General features: G+C 37.6%; 1 long non-coding RNA gene across 1 annotated transcript; it reads left to right on the forward strand.

The window, feature by feature from the left end:
* The first annotated feature begins 3,155 nt into the window (after positions 1 to 3,155).
* Positions 3,156 to 9,372, forward strand: LOC127970014 (uncharacterized). The gene is made up of 5 exons (XR_008156476.1): positions 3,156 to 3,555; positions 3,758 to 3,825; positions 5,855 to 6,195; positions 8,739 to 8,756; positions 9,197 to 9,372. It is a non-coding gene; the product is annotated as an uncharacterized LOC127970014 (long non-coding RNA).
* Positions 9,373 to 12,330: the final 2,958 nt, after the last annotated feature.

Genomic DNA, 12,330 nt, shown 5'->3' on the forward strand with positions numbered 1-12,330 from the left:
TTTTTTGCGGCTCGCATCAGCAAAGCATTGCATCGCCATAGACCCCAAAACAATCAGCGGATGGCGGGCGGGTGCGGCTTTGAAATTTGATCAAAAAACGTTGGCGCGGATGATGAGTTTTGTGACAGATCTCCTTAATAAATGGAGGTCTGAAATCTCTGCCCCTTTACCGATCAGAGCGCGCGCTGACACGGAGTTAACCCGCTATTTCCAAGAACAACCAATTGACTTGGACCCCCCCCCCCCCCCCCCCCGACGGTTATGTTATGAACCGTCACATTTGACTCACGTCATAACCGTCATCACCAATTCTGAAACCGGCACACCCCTAGTAAGCACACTTTCTTTCTCATTTCAGTTGTGTATGTTCTTCTAAGAAGTAAAAATTTGTTATCCACTAATTCAGATGGGCAGACCAATTGCTTTAACCATTCATTATTATGAATCGGCTCAAAGGAGTCATTAGGTCGTGAATCGGACTTTAGCAGACGTGTTGTGTTGGAAAGATTTGTCAACACACACGAACAAACAAAACACTTTTTTTGCGTTTATTTACAGTTACGTCAGCTGCATGTGCAGAATGCTTGTCACAAGTCGTAAGTGAAGATAAGGCAACTTTTTTTTGACTGCATTTCACACCCAGTGGTAATTCAGCAAAAATATCAATTGTTACGCTGCGTTCACACCAAACGCGAATAGAGCGTCAAATTTGCGTCTACCTCGTCTAGTTTGCCGCTTGAACATTTTGAATGTATTCGCGTGTAGAAAGCAAGAGTTAGAAGCGAAATTGACGCACGTCTGAGGCGAAATCCCCTTCTTGTGGGAGGGGCAAGTGCTAGGCGGTTGTCTGTTTGTAAGATGGCTGATGTTGATCGAGCATTCGGGGCTTTTCCACTTTTTCCTGCACACGTCCTCTGAATAAACATATTATCTTGTTAGCAAAAAGTAGCTGTAGGCTATATTAGGGGGAAAATAGTTGTAAAAAACAGCGGAAAGGCAGTGGGTCGATAAACGTGTACGTAACTCAAAAGTTACATGCGTATTTACAACACACTCTTCCAAGCGAGGTCCTTTTTATTCTGAAGGTCTCGCGGCTCGAATGAGGCATTTAGCGCGGCAGACGCGAATTCGTGTCAAATGAGTAAATGCACAAAAGCACCATTCCCGCCAGACGCTAAATTTGTGTGAACTAGACGTGCGAATGAGGTGAATTGGCGTCTACCACGCCGCGCTAAACTCCTCATTCGCGCCGCGAGACCTCCAGACACACGTAAACCCGTCTTTACATTGACTTAACATTGAAATCATTCACGCCAGACACTCTATTCGCATTTGGTGTTGACGCAGCATTAAAGTTAATTTTTTTGTATTTTTATATTGTGTTCAGCATAGTGGGCTGCATTTGAATTGGTGACGTGCCGCATGCAGTCCCCGGGTTGAGAACAACTGCTCTAGTTGATGAGTAATATAATGTAGCGACTCAGTAGCAAAGCTATTTTGTTACTAAAGTTCGCAGTGGAGCATTGATGACAAGTTTCAGAGCTCATGATTGTTTATGTGTCTTCACAGCGTGATCCCTGCTCTCAGTGAGTTAAAGGGACAGTTCAACCAAAAATGAAATTTCTGTCATCATTTACTCACCCTCATGTTGTTACAAACCTGAAAGAGTTGCGTTCTTATGTTGAGCATAAAAGACATTTTAAAGAATGCTGGTAATCACACAGTTGGTGGTTCCTATTGACTTATTTCCTTACTATGGGAACCACCAACTGTTTGATTACCTGCATTCTTCAATTGAGTAAATGATGACAGAATTTTAATTTTTGGGTGAACTATTCCTTTAATACCTGGTGTAAATACAGTGAGTGTTACAAAATGTAATGTAAAATGTAATACTTCCCAGACAGCAAGCCAACATTGAATAAACATTGTTTTTCCATCTGAATCATCATTATGGTTGATATTGAAATTTCAATGCAAAATAAATGTTGAATCACCATTACCATATCGATGAAAACCTGATGTTATTAATGTTGATGGCAACAATATTGGAACAACATTGATCTATAGTTATCTTTATGATTGATTAAGCATTGATATTTGGTTACTGGGTGATCCCTGAATGTGTTGAAAAGTAATTGATTTATAGTGGACAGAGAAACGATGCGGTTGTTGAAAAGTCATCGAAATATAGTTGACCGGGAAATATGATTGAAAATGCATCGAAATATAGTTGACCGGGAAATATGATTGAAAATCCCTCGATTTTTGGTTGACCGGGAGATCAGCGGGTGGTATAACTTACCCAACGTACTAAACGGACACAGCTCGTTTGTGGACCCTTGGCACAAGCGTACAGGTAAGCTTGCTTAATATTCGATATGAACCCAGACAGCACAGGCACGCGGTGTGTTTTTATACAGTCTGTGGGCAGCTGAAGAGAGTGGCTCATTTTCAAATAATGTTACCGTTAACTTGTTTAGACAACGGTCACGGTAAATTAATGTTAAAGCCTTGCGTTTCCAGCAGTTTCTCGGAGGGAAAATGTAAAAGCGGTTTATTAAAGAGAAGTCCTGACTGCTTTATCGTCGTGTTTTTCACTCTTTTACAGGCTGCCAGAAAGAATCCGTCACTATAGTGAGTGATTATTGAATGAGGCTGTACATTATAAATGTAATGTTTTAACTCGAGATGTTTGTTTGTGTGAATGCTGTGTGTGCGCTGAGTTCTGCGCGAGCGGGGAGCAGAGTTGCCATGGAAACGGGGCGTCAACACAAAAACCGTTACTGGCAAGCGGTAATCTCCGTCTCTCGCTGAGGTTTACACTGTTTTAGGTAAGTTTAGTCGCTTAAATCATACAAATATGATATACAAATGTTCCTGACACGTTTCTTACTTGTTATTGCATATTTCAATTAAATTTATTTTATAGAAATGGTTTAATGTATTCGAAAAATCCGTTAGCGTCTTAGCAGTTTTCAGGTAACGTTAGGCTAACTCTATAGATTTACGTTAGCTCTTGTTGATGAAACTCTGGGCTTTAAATCAAATCTTCGTGTGTGTGTATGAGATATTTTGATGGCTCTGAATGTTTTGCTGTTGATTTGTCAGTGTATTTTTTTGGGAAAAGGCTGATTTACTGAATCGATGACGTCGCTTACACTGAGAGTGTAACGTTAATCGGCTGAAAACAAGTTCACATGAGTTTTGATATTTCATGATAAACAGATATTAATACAAATTGTTCTGTGATTTCAGGATGACAGAAAGAAACTCTACAGAACAAAGTGAAACTCCAAGATTTCTGAAAAGAAAATTGGTGAAATATATTCTGAAAAAGGCATATTAATGTATTTCATGAGCTTCTTCAGTTCACCTGTATTTCTAAGTCAGTATCTCCCTTCAGAAATGTTGCTGACGGGAGATACTGACTTAGAAATACAGGTGAACTCAAAAAGCTCATGAAATACTCATGAAAGAAGCTCATGAAATACATTAATATGCCTTTTTTCAGAATATATTTCACCAATTTTAAGAAGTCCCTGACATCAAAACGTAAGTCACACTCAACCTAAAATTAAAAATATAGATTCCGTTATTTTAAGATTATATTATTATTAGTATAATTTTTATATCACATATGTTATTGTTGTTATATATATTATTCTGTCGTTTATCTGCATTTTACCTCTGCTTTATCTTGTTTCCTTCTAATGAACCTGGAACTGCAGACTCAGTATTGTTATCTCTGTGTCAGATTGCTTGTTTTGTTCCTGGACTCTTCAGTGATGATGAGCAGAGTCTGAGTGAACCTGCTGTCAGACAGTGAGTACCCTGAGTACCCTGGGGTTTCAGTCAGGGCCTTCAGTAAGCAACTGAATCAAACAAAATCCTTAATGGTTAATAGTTACTAGTTAATATATTATTAGTCACTTATAAATCATTGAAATGTCAACATTGTACTATTATCTCAATAAACATTATAAATCATTTACAAAGCTTTCTGCACCCCCCAATCTAAGGTGTAAACTACTCATCAGTTGTACTCATCGGCTTTCATTTGCTTGTGGATGTTTGCATCCCAAATGATACAGCATTGTACTTGCACAAGTATTTTACTTCATTTTAATACCGCGCAACATATTAAGTAACTTCATTGCCCTTTGTCGAAATAGAGGTCGGGATCGTTGCGTCACGTCGCAATGCATTGTGGGAATCGCGGTACAGAAGTAGATGTACTGTATAGTAGGCATTAGGTAACGTTGGTCATTTGGTCATTAATTTTGATTATTTTTTGGAAAATGGTTCAGTATTGCTGTATTGTGAACTGCTGTAATCGGTTTCATGATCGACAGGGCAAACGCCTCGTGAATCATATTAGTTTTCAACATTTTCCTACTTGGAAAAAAAACACAAGGTGTCTGAAATCACCAAGAGGCGTCAGATGGCTTGGGTCGCCGCTGTACGGAGGGAAACCATCACCTTCGATAATATTATAATACATAGTTATGGTGAGACATGTTGTGTATGGTCTCTCTCTCTCTCTCACATACACACACACAAACACATTACGTTTTCTCTAGTTTTTGGCCAGTAAGGGAGTCAGTTTAGTGTCTGTATTTTTTGTTTAAACATTTTCTTTTGACCCAATCCTGAACTTAATTTGCTTTTTGATATTTTTGTGCTGACTGTATTTAACAAATTTGAACAACTTGTTTAAAAAAAATAAAAATAAACTGGAACGAACTTCAAAATAGGAAGTTAAGCGTCTTGTTTTGGTGAATGGTGGGTTGTGTCTGAGGTGAATGTTCGTCAATATTATACCGGATTACGGAACTACCGGAGGAAAACAGTGGATTTTTGCAAGTATGATAGGTGAGTAATTACTCCTGAAGTGTAACAAACCCGCATAGACAAGCTTCATAGCTCGCAGAATCTGATAAGTGTGTGTGTGTGTGTGTGTCACCACTGATGCTTGGTTAATGTTAACATTTCCTTAGTGAGAAAGATTGTTTTCTCCACGTTTAATTTGCAGATCCATTTATGATCTGCAGGTGAGCCTCCAGTGACTTTTTAAAAAGTGAAAGTGACATTTTTAAATTGATCGGAGGTGTAAGCGCTCACTCCACAGACCCGGTAGGAGAAATGATCAGGGAAACTGAGGCTTGGTAAACTTTCATGTGTTCATAGGGATCGATTCCGCCTACAACCTCTTTTTTTTTTTAAGTAGCGTTGTTTGGCTTCATTATTAAGTTTGTCCGTATAGGTATAGGCAACTTTTTTTTGTCACGTTCTATAACTTTTTCTGGAGACTGGCTATTATCTTATTACAAACCTGCTTTGCGATGCCTCTAAAATGGCCGCCGTTACCCACAATGCACCATTCCATGACGTCTACGCCCGAGCTCTATTGGTCTTTTCGCTCGCTTCATTTGGCTTGCTCAGCTAAATATGTCTGTAGGCGTGTGGTTGCGTGTGTCAATGCGCCCAGTTAACACACACGCACGTGCCTGAGGTGTCTGTCGTTGCTAGGCATCCATCAGCTGGGATCTCCGTTACAACAAGGACATTTCAGTAAAGGATTTCCACCACTGAAAAACCCTTGCTGTAACTCTGGTACAGGATTTATTTTCGAAGAAAAGTAAAACAAACCCTGCAGTGTTTTTGTGCACCCCGTTTTTCAAAAACAACGGGGAATTTCACCCCGAAGGAAGCTGATTGAGTCGGTTCTAGTCACATGACCTGGTGTGCTTGCTTTTTTTTCTTGGTGGAAGCTGTGCATTTGTTTAGCTAACAAATATTAAAAATGTATTCAAAATGGTGTACAATTGTTTAATTATGTCATCCTGGTTAGGGTTGGGCCGATAGACGATTCCATCGCCGATGGCTGATAGACATCACGATGCTGCGCCGGCAAACAGCGTCATGAGCTCCAGTATCTCGTGCGTGCATCCGTGGTTGCCCAGGCTTTGGGTTAAAGGTAATACTGTTGTAAGTAGTGTTCATTTTCTTGTACAGACCAATAATTTATTTTCATTAGATCTCAATGTGTCACCAGGAGCCACCGGTTTTTGGTCCTGTTGTTTTTTTCTCAAAAACCGGCAGCCGCTGACTTGCATTTAAGAATCACCAAGGGCAACGGTTTCACCTAAAAACCTTTACTGTTCTACTGCAAAAACCTTGGATGACCTGAGGGTGAGTAAATTAACAGCAAATTTTCATTTTGGGGTGAACCATCCCTTTAAATGCAGAGTAAATTTCCCTACATGCTCAGTAAAAGTAATCAGCCAATACACTGGTGACGGGAATGACGACGCCCAAAGCAGCAGAACTGTACAAATGCTGGACATCCACACACCGCACCACAGTATTATCAACTAGAGATTGACCAATAGTGGATTTTACCGATACTGATAGCTAGGTTGGACCACACTGGCCAATATACCAAATTTGTCAACCAATAGTTTTTAAAATGGATACTGAATGAAAACGAAAATAGAGCTTTACTATAAAAAAAAAAAATTAGTAAAAGTACTGAACCATACTTTGTAAATGAATAAAAATTTAATATTAATATTAATTATTATATTGATCATTAAAGTTATTTCATAGATTACCAATGTTAAAAAAAAAAAAAAACTTTAAAATGTAAAAAGGAAACCTATTAGTAATAGTAATGAACACACTCTAACAAGGAACAATACTTCTGCAGCTTTCCTTAATGTTACAAATGGACCCTTATTGTTAAGTATTACAATTTAATTTCAACAGTCATGCTTAAAGGGTTAGTTCACCCAGATAGCAAAATTATGTAATTAATAACTCACCCTCATGTTGTTTCAAACCCGTAAGACTTCCGTTTATCTTCAGAACACAGTTTAAGATATTTTAGATTTAGTCCAAGAGCTCTCAGTCCCTCCATTGAAGCTGTGTGTACGGTATACTGTCCATGTCCAGAAAGGTAAGAAAAACATCATCAAAGTAGTCCATGTGAAATCAGAGGGTCCGTTAGAATTTTTTGAAGCATCGAAAATACATTTTGGTCCAAAAATTGCAAAAACAACGACTTTATTTAGCATTGTCTTCTCTTCCGTGTCTGTTGTGAGAGAGTTCAAAACAAAGCAGTCTGGATATCCGGTTCGCGAAATAATCATTCAGTTCACCAAATCAAACTGAATCGTTTTAAACGGTTCGCATCTCTAATACGCGTTAATCCACAAATTACTTAAACTGTTAGCTTTTTTAATGTGGCTGACACTCCATCTGAGTTCAAACAAACCAATATCCCGGAGTAATTCATGTACTCAAACAGTACACTGACTGAACTGCTGTGAAGAGAGAACTGAAGATGAACAGCGAGCCGAGACAGATAAGAAGAATCGAGGAGCTGATGATACTGCGCATGTGTGATTCAGCGTGAAGCAGACTGACACACAGAGTGCCTGAACCGAACTGATTCTGTGCTAGTGTTATGAGCGCAGGTAAACCGAAGGCCATTACGTCGAGTGCAAAAGAACCGGTGAATCGTTTTCTTCAACCGGTTTATTGAATCGAACTGTCCGAAAGAACTACTGGTGATCCGAAAACCGATGCAACCGGTTCTTCACTTGTGAACGAGTCAGTCTATTGTTCGTTATCTGTCTCGGCTCTGTGTTCATCTTCAGTTCTCTCTTCATAGCAGTTCAGTCAGTGTACTGTTTGAGTTGGTTAACCAACGCAGTGCTGTATTCACTGAAATTGATTTTCATTTTACCAATATGTCAAAATCTGCCAAAAGTACTTCGTGGTTGTCTTCTATGTTATAAAGTTAGCAAAACCTCAGAGTCCAGTCTATTAGAGTCTTCCAGTCTTCATAATAGAAACATCTTGCGGCACGAATGTATCAATACAAATAAATATAACATCTCCAGTTATTTAGCTGAGCATCAATTGTACGTTAGTACAATAAGTTTAATTTAATAAGAGGCGATCTAGAGTTGAAATGTTTTATTTTTTATTATTTTTTTATCAAGTGATCAAAGTGTTTGTTGTCGCTGCGATCAGTGGCCCGGATGCTGTGTACAGTCTGCACTGTATAAGGTCTGCAATCGGACACGCGCTTCAATCCGTTGTGGAGACCAGACGGTCTATTCGTTCCGGTGAAATTACTAAACATAAATATACACAAACGTATCCCTGTCTGATATACAACAACTGATAAACATAATCAGTTTTGATAAATACATAAAAAAAAAAAACATACAAGTGTGGTTTAAAACCCAAACCCGGACCTCTGACACGCTAGGCAAAAGTTCTACCACTGAAACATTTGAGCTGACAAACAGATATATTGTAGCTTGATATTCACTATAGGAAGAAAGTGCAGCATAAAAAATAGCATATTTTAGCATTAAAATCTCTTACACATTTATGGTGATCTGAGAGGGCGGGGGAGTCCAGTTAATGGGGCGTAATTCATTAGCTTTAATGAGAATTTTATATTTTATAGGCCTACATTAAAGTGTATTTTGTTTCTTATATTTTACATTTATTTCTTGAATGCTACTATAACATCAACTGTAGCTGAAAAGAATAAACCACTGTATATTTAATTTGTATATTATGTTGTTTATATACTTTGTTTTTAGATTTTTAATAACAGATTGGTTACCGGAGTACAAAGTACAGTCACACTGTATGATTGTGAATTTTAATTGCTGTTTTTAACAGAGATTTTTGTCTTTTCTGTTCTTTTACAGATCACTATTGCACACCAAGTAAGCAAAACAACATTTTTGATTTCATTTTATTTTATTTCTGCAAACAACTTGCATCACTTGCAATTGGTTTTCCAGCCCAAAACCTCGTCAAAAACTGAATGCAACGGTTTTTATCTATGATTATTTTGTCAAAACATCTTTTGTCTATGGTAACTCTAATCTACATTAACTATTTAATTAGTATCCAGTTATTTATATTAAATTTGTGGTGTTAACAACTACTTCTGAACTAATAAAATAATAAACTAATTCATTTTTTTTGAGTCAATATACATCCATGAACAGGCAGTTTTGAAAAGTGCTTTGAATATAGGGGAAATATGATCTAGCCTACAACACTGCTGCTCCTACTGCACTACTGAATTAGTTCAAGTATATGTTCTGTTTAACTTAAATGCTATATTTTTTTTGCATTGTGATTTTATCTTCTCTTTTAGATACTCTTACTCAGCAGATGGGGACAGCTACCATCACCCAATTTACACCCAAAAGTGGCTGCGCTATGCGCCAGACCGGGGCAGGAGGGACTGGGCGACAACTTATGCAGGCATCAGATGACAGTGAAGTGTAAATAAAGAGTAGAGAGGCTAATAAACATTAATTTGATTTTAAATTGTATGGTGTGTTCTGTGTTTTATTCAAGATTTAAAACGTTCCATTAATTTTTAACATCCTGGCTGTAGATAAAGCAGGCTATTTAATTTATGGCATTACATTTAAAATTAACATTTAAAAACGATTGAAATTCCATTGAAATCACGTTGATCCTTAGTTCAGTTGAAATTTCAACATTGTTTCAATATTCCCGATAATTGAAATACCATTGAAATTCCGTTGATCTATGGACAGAATTTCAACATTGTTTCAATATTAAATCAGGGTGCAAAATGATGTTGAATCAACATCAGAGTTAGATGTTGATTCAATGACTTAACGTTGACAACAGAATGTTGATTCAACATAGTTTCAATGACTGTTTGCTATCTGGGTTACGAATGATCACACTGCAAATGTCAAGGTCCTTAAACGTTTTTTTCCCCTTCCTTCCCTTCATGCTATACTGCGACCAAACGCTGTTTACTCCTACTGTCCGCAATACCCTGCGGATGGCATCTCCAGGGGTTCTGCCTCCAAGGAGGCTCAAGTAATGGACCTGTAATAAAAAAAGCAATTATTACTTTGGGACAGTAATTGGTTGGTTATATGTTTATGTTTTGACTGGTTTATTTATGTTTATTCCACTCATATATTACAGGGTTTTCCAAAAGGCCTTAACCTCATTGAATAAACATGAGCATGGCACTTTTCAAAACCAAAAACTGGTGCGGCTGATTTAATATCACTGAATTCAGAAGGAAACGAACAGCCGCCACAAATACAGTGTAAGTCTGTATATGGTTGGTTATCAAAAACCAGTTCCAAATTTCCAATAACAGGGGCGTGTCTAGGGGGAGGCTGGGGGAGGCAGTGCCTCCCCTAGGATAAGCCCTGCTTCCCCGAGAAACGGACTGTCCCTCTGATGATACATGAACATTTAAAAGTGGATTGTTTTGTGCATATTTTTCAATCAGTAGCAGATGAGTCTGACCCAACAAAAATCCAGTTTGGCGCTGTTTGACAGTGCGTGCGCGCTTCAGGCTTACGGGCTCAGAAAAAGTGCATCATGTGAGAATAAAACGCCAATGAAATGTTTACCTGGCACAGAGCCTTAGAGCAGTGGCGTGTCCACAAGGGTGGCACAAATGAGCTTTGCCACTCCAGTTGCCACCCCAAAACAGCGTATGGGATCGAAGTGCACTGAGAGCGGAACATCGTGATTTTGACTGAAACAGGTTTTTTTTGAAAGTCGGAGAATTCTGCGACTTGCAACTACGACTTTGAGGCCCAACGCTAAAGTGCCCTCGCGGTCCCGTCTGCCCCGTCCTCAATTTCTGCCGAGGGTAGTATATTAATATTTTTGGTTGTGGACGATAAAAATGTCTCCACGATCTGCTTTTGAAGAAATATTGTTGCATTGTGCCGCAGCGCACATTCTATCAGCTGCAGTTCTGGCGCCACGGAATTATTATAATACATTAACATAAGTGTTAACTCAGCGGTAGAGTTACTCAAACAGGATGCTGCACTTATTCACAATTTTTTTTTTTTTTTTTTTTTTTTGCATCTGCTTTAAATCCTTACTGCTTATTTAAAAGTTTCATTCGTGTGCTTTTCTGACGTTCGGTTCTTCTAAGCACAATCAAAGTGCGGCACGAAAACGAAAAAGCCCTTCAAACTGTGCTTGATTTCTAAGTTATGTTCTGTGCTAATACTGTCGAAACACACAAGGTTCATGTATAGACTAAGTTGGATATGTCTAAAATGAAAGTAAACAACTGAAAGAGGATGCATGTCTGTATGCATGCAGGTCTTAAAGGGACAGTAGGCAGTACATGCTGCCGTGTGAATTAAAGGGATAGTTCACCCTAAAATGTAATTTCTGTCATTGTTTGTACACTCACATGTTGTCCAAAACCTATATTAACTTCTTTCTTGTGCTGAACACAAAAGAAGATATTTTGTAGAATCTGTGTTACCAAACGGTTTCTGGTTCACATTATCTTAGATAGTAGTAAAACATACTCTGGAAGTCACTGTGAACCAGCAAATGTTTGGTTTTCTTCAAAATAATGCTTATGTTTAGCAGAAGAAATAAACTCATTCAGGTTTTTTTCTTCACTATTAAAATTTTTGGGTGAATTATTCCTTTAATGTTAACAAAACACCAAACCCACAGAGAAAAATCACTCAATACTCTTGACTGAAAAAATAAAATAAAAATTAATACAGTTGCTTTAATAGGAATCAGTGTATATAGTGTTTTATTTTTATATTTGTTCATTATTTTTTTTTAATGCTCCTGCTAAATACATCTCTTGTACCTGAAAACAAAACACTTTATTTGTATAATATCTGTATTTTTAATGTGTATCTTTGTTCTCATTTTTTAATAACAAAGATAAAATAATTATAAAGATTTTTATTTTCACCCATGCACTTTGGCCTAAATATCCGCCATACTTTTTCATATTTTGTTACCTTAAAATGCTTTATAATAGGGAAATTAGTTTGGCTGTGATGCTCAAACAGCTTGCAAAACAGAAAAACCAACATGACAAAGAATCAGGATAAAATCATGATTTCTAAAAAAAAAAAAACCCCCAAAAAACAGACTTATTAGATTTTTATTATATCATCCACCCCCTGAGGGAGAACAAACCCATACAGACTCCACACCCCTGTAAAATAATAATAACATTTGCCTATGTCAAGCATCACTAATAATAAATAAAATTAAATAAACAATTAAAATAAAAATAAAACCATATTTAAAAATAGTTATGTTGCCTCTGCTAATGAGATCATAAATTCAATTCTTATAGTTTCACAAAAATATATTTTATTTCAACTCTCTAAGTCTCCTTACCCCCTGTAGCCTAATATGTTCCCTTTTTATCTAGGCCTACATGTTTACATTTATTCATTTAGCAGACACTTTTATCCAAAGCCACTAACAACCAGAGAATACCAT

This window comes from Carassius gibelio, chromosome A4, assembly GCF_023724105.1.
Source record: "Carassius gibelio isolate Cgi1373 ecotype wild population from Czech Republic chromosome A4, carGib1.2-hapl.c, whole genome shotgun sequence".
NCBI classification, from domain to species: domain Eukaryota; kingdom Metazoa; phylum Chordata; class Actinopteri; order Cypriniformes; family Cyprinidae; genus Carassius; species Carassius gibelio.